General features: G+C 41.2%; 1 pseudogene; it reads left to right on the forward strand.

Annotated features, from left to right (window-relative positions):
- Nucleotides 1-3395, forward strand: part of LOC149106122 (creatine kinase M-type-like) — a 7105-nt pseudogene extending 3710 nt beyond the window's left edge.
- Nucleotides 3396-5000: the final 1605 nt, after the last annotated feature.

Raw genomic sequence — 5000 nt, forward strand, 5'->3', positions numbered from 1 at the left:
TACTATCACAAATAGTAATCCGGACAGAGGGCAACCTTGTTTTGCCTTTACAAAGTTTGAATATTACCAGGACGTCAGGAACTTACTATTTGCTGTCGGTTCTCATAGAAACTCTGTGTTACAAACTCGGAGTTTTGCAACCCTTTGACATGGCGGAAAAAGCAAGCGGTCTTTCGTGCAATTCAGTAAGACGACCATCCCTTCACTATTTTAATTCTCCACTAGCACATTTGTACTTTCACTTTATATTTTTAGTTGATCCACAAAACACAGACGTAGTGTGCATCAGTAACAAACACAAACTACAGCTGACAGAGGTAAGTATGAGGTGATGACTAACAAGATAAAAAAATTCAGAAGTATTGAGACGAAATTCCAAATGAATAAAACAGTTTCTCTAGTGAAAGGGAAATCGGTTCTCTTCTGATCAAATGTGCTCGATATAGTGAAGAAATTCATGGAGAACTATGAATTTCTATCTACGAAAACTCTGGTTTTCTATCTATTTTGAACCTTTTTCCCTCATCTCCACGGCCAATTCAAAACATTTACATATTGCGACAATTGATTGCATTCTGACCTAAGAATAGTTTCTCTAGATCTTTGTCTCCCTCTTTCATTGATAAATTTATTGACTACAGTAGTTGGATAATAAATCTCTTATTAGATGTTTTGGTGTGTAGTATCGCTTTTTATTATATGGCTTTGGCTTGTGGCCGATATAACGCGCGTTATGATTGGTTAATTGTCACTGAATTGTAGGGCATTATTCTCCCGTAATGCCCACGGGCCGATTACGGATTATGCAAATTAGAAAGAACCCGGTTCTGAAAATTCAAGCGCATTGAAGCGATGAAAGCCGATTAAAATCAGTACGAGAATATCAGTAGCTAAAAGTTTAGAGATATTTCTTTAATAAAATTTATATAGATGACTTACCAGTCGGTAACCTTGGCGGGCACTAGTGAAAAACAATCAAAGTTTGCCTAGTCTTAAGTAAAGCTAAAATCGCTAAGTAAAAAACACCATCGGCAGATCTGCCATGCATCCTGAGCAGAACACCACAAAGAAACTTATAAGTTATCATCTTAGTCACAGCAATTACCGAAGTATTGAACTCCGTCAAAGTTCTCGTCAAATAGATTCCCTCGCTTTGACACAAGCAAGTGTAAATCAGCTTCCAGGGTCATCAGATGTAAACAATCGGGCGGTTTCTGTCGGTAGCAGTGTTTCTGATAACTGCAGACGTTCACAAGGCTTGAAATGTTCATCCATAAATCCCAGAATGAAGAAGGCGAAGATATGTTGTCGAAAGCGAATGCGAAGATCGAGTTAAGCTTATTTTGAGCAGTGCATTCTGAAGCATGAGTATTTTCTTTCACCGAAAGACGGTTGGTTTGGACAATTTTGAAGCACTTGCTGTCTTTCCTATATGCGTTGACGTTTCGCCCCAAAAGTCGGAAAAACTTCCCCATCGACTTGTGGTACCACGATACTAAAATACGTTTTTGAGGCTGTGACAGTGACTTTTCCGTAAAAAAATGAGTGTTTTTAACGGAATACGTAATACAGTGGTGAAATTCACTGACTGTGTAGTTTTGCCTTAGGTTTGAGACGATGAATGAATCGGTAAACGCGCGCATCGCCGGATGTAAATTGACGACTTCCGCTCGAATGATTTTTCTCTTTATTGATGAGCCATATAATAAACAACTTAATAACCTCGACCGTTCGGTCGTTACGGGAAAATCTCAAACCTCGGCCTACCGTATTGACCTCGCTATCGCTCGGTCAATACGGCAAGGCCTCAGTTTGAGATTTTTCCGTAACGACCTCACTCTCGGTTATTAAGTAGTTAATATTTTTACTCGTTGTTTGTATTTTGACTCGCCCTACGAGCTCGTCAAAATACGGCACAACTCGTAAAAATATATATATGTTATTTGCCGGCTGGGAGGTCCGTATAGTGAAAAACTGTGACCGAGGTCTTGAAAATGTTGCCCCAGGCCGCAGGCCGAGGGCAGCATTTTCAAGCCCGAGGTCACAGTTTTTCACTATACGGACCGACCCTAAACCGGCAAATAACATTTTTTTTTTTCCCTGCAGTAAATTGGTTTTACAGATTACAAATGGGTTTGTTTAAGGTCCGGTAATACGGGCAACATTTTTCTTCAACTTGTCTCGCAACATTGTTGCACTGCAAGTTGAAAGACATTGTTGCACGTATTACCACGTTTGTGACCAACTTGTCTCACAGCATAATACAGCGTTGCAAGTTGAGGCAACATGTTGCGCAAAGTAGACCCGAGTTCTACTCTCTGCAACAAATTTTAGTTTTGCTGCTCGTGTTACCACTGAAGCTACAACTTGTCTTCGATTGTCTCGCAACAAATTTGAATTCTACGCTTGTGATTGGCTGTCGCGAAGCGTGGCAACGCGGCAAATAAAAGAAAAACATGACGGACGGTGAAGACGAGCCTGAATTCGAAGTAGACCAGTAACTCTCGGAAAGTCATAAATTTGCCTTGTACAAAGACCTCGAGGGCTATCATAAGTCTTTAGGACGCCTCGTTTGGCCCTTCAAAACTAGCAGGAAAAAAGGCAAAAGACTTGGAAGAACTGTTGCAAAGATACAACTTTCGCCTAGCTGCCTGAAACGACACTGAGCTTCATACTGAGAGAACTTCGCTGGCACGGAAAATTAAGAAGAAAATGACGGCCAGAAGTCGAAGTGGAACTTCGTCGAAATGCTAAATTATATTAAAGAAGGCGCCATCTTTATTTACACACGATTAACCAATTATACTTGTAGAATTCTGCAGACTTGCAACACTGTATTTTGCTGCGAGACAAGTTGGTCACAAACGTGGTAATACGCGCAACAATGTGTTTCAACTTACAATGCAACAATGTTGCGAGACAAGTCGAAGAAAAATGTAGCCCGTATTACCGGACCTTTAGGCAGTGAAGAAAAAATCCGGCCCGTGGGCCGTATCGTAAATAGCTGGACCGTTCACGTGCGTATGATAAACCAATCAAATTCGAGGATTTAGGAATCCGGCCCGCTCAGATGCTTGAGAAAAAAATAAACAGCGATACTACACACCAAAACACCTAATAAGATATATGTACAAACTCTATGAAAACGATATTCATGTGATGAGCATTGGACATAGAGAACAAACTATGGCTCTGAATGAAGGACATTCTTTTCTTCTTTAACTTGAGTGGGGAGCGGAAACCTTTTTTTACAATTGAAAACTGACTGATTTTATTGTTCTCTTCTTCGATCGCCGGTGGATATTATTCAGCAAGTTATCAACAGTGTCACTCTGCTTCTTGAGATTGACAAGAGAATTCAAAGAGGAGAGAACATCCTGGATTTACTTCCATAGAACTTTACCAATTTATTGACGTAGTCGGAGTAACATGTAACAGTTTCTTCAGATTCTTCTTCATCTGCTCTACGTATCATTTAATTTAACGCATACCGTAAAACTCCGCTTATTATAAGGCCCGTCCGCTTATAACTCCCAGCCCCCGCTAATAAATCCCCTCTCCTTGTGAGTCTGCTCTGCTCACGATACATTTTTCCAGTGATATCCATACTTCTATTTTTCCTTGTTTACTGATTAGTCAATCAGTAAATGGTCGTTCCGAATTTTGTGCGATCGTAGCTCTGTACTTTGTACTATATATATTGGTAACCCGAAAACACTGACCCCCGGTCCACGGACCCCTACTACGGACCGGGTCCGCGGACTATCCTACGGACCGGTCCATGGACTACCCCTACGGACCCCCTCTACCGACCACCCCCAAAATAGAATAAAAATAATAAATGAAGATTTCGCTTATGGGTTATCTAATAGATTACTCGTGTCGGTGGAATTGCGAGCGTTACGCTGTGCAAATATGTAACAGACTTGTGTTTTTGAAACCCCCAAACTAATATCTAAAAGCTGTTTTCGACATAAGCAGATGGCGATGGCAAAAAGAAGGAAAGTTGTTACCTTCCGTTCGTGGCTCAATGTGGCTATGGAATATGTGTTTTTAGCTCGTTTGCTTGTTTTATCTGCAATTCCGCTGAGCAAAGGAAATGGCAATGTGGTTAATGATGTTTCTTGCTCGCGAGCCTGAACCCTCCAAGTCTGTTACATTTGCCCAACGTAACGTTCGAAATTTCACCGAGTAATCTATTAGACAGCCCGTAAGTGAAATTTTATTCTAATTTGGGGGTGGTCCGTAGAGGGGGTCCGTAGGGGTAGTGTTTGGACCGGTCGGTAAGTAGGCCGCGGACCCGGTCCGTAGTGGGGGTCCGTGGACCGAGGGTCAGTGTTCTCGGGTTACCCCTATAATTATGTGTATTACAGTTGTAGAAACCAAAGCAACAATTAGTACTCAGGGCAATCATACCCACCCATCGCATACAGTCCATGCAGTGAATCGAATGCAGTTGGAAACACTTACTAATTCTTAACCACTTTTCCTTACTACAGAACAAGAAGTAAAACTGGGACATCCTAAACGAAAACTTCCGGGATATACTCACACTGTGTCTCCTATAAAAAAAGAACGTTAAGAAAATGGAACACAAAATGGTTCTATTGTGAAATCCAGTTGAAAGACAAAACTGTAAGAGCTGTCTCCTTTGCCCCAACTACTGCTGTGTAAGAACAATACAACAAAATGTCACAAACAAATTCGCCCGTGAAAATTAGCAACTTTGAAATATCCAACAAGAGAAAGGGATTCCCTCCAGAAGTAATCATCAAGAAGCGAGCCAGGATCGATGCAATATCGTATTCCCTGCCATTTAAATCACAATATTCTACTGGATCCTCACAGGCAACAATTGGCTCTCTAAAGGATTTCCAAGCTGGACAGTTACTGTTTCTGGTATGGTAAGCGATCTTACTGAAACAAATGTTGTCAAAAGGAAAGATAATGGCGACATCATCTCAGAGAGGGAATGCCAGCTTACTGATCCTACTGGCTCT

This window comes from Orbicella faveolata, unplaced genomic scaffold (assembly GCF_042242905.1).
Source record: "Orbicella faveolata isolate gen_17 unplaced genomic scaffold, um_ofav_v1 contig_3, whole genome shotgun sequence".
NCBI lineage: Eukaryota > Metazoa > Cnidaria > Anthozoa > Scleractinia > Merulinidae > Orbicella > Orbicella faveolata.